This window comes from Penaeus monodon, chromosome 33, assembly GCF_015228065.2.
Source record: "Penaeus monodon isolate SGIC_2016 chromosome 33, NSTDA_Pmon_1, whole genome shotgun sequence".
Lineage (NCBI taxonomy): Eukaryota > Metazoa > Arthropoda > Malacostraca > Decapoda > Penaeidae > Penaeus > Penaeus monodon.
The window spans coordinates 22238671-22238915 of NC_051418.1; positions in this window are offsets into that span (position 1 = coordinate 22238671).

Below are 245 nucleotides of genomic sequence, written 5' to 3' on the forward strand. Positions count from 1 at the left end.
GATCTTATGTGCAAAAATATTAAATCTGATAAATTGCTAACCCCTCCCCCCCCCACAAAAAAAAGACAAGTTAACAAAAACAAGATTAAATTTCTCATGTTACCAAAGTTTTCCCTCCAAAAGTGACGTCATAACGAGCAAACTGTGTGAGGATGGGTAAAAAGAAAAAAAAAAGTTGCGTTTTCCACATCCACGACTAATTGTGGAGATTGGTGCACTCATGGAAGAATAAGAGATTAAAAGGG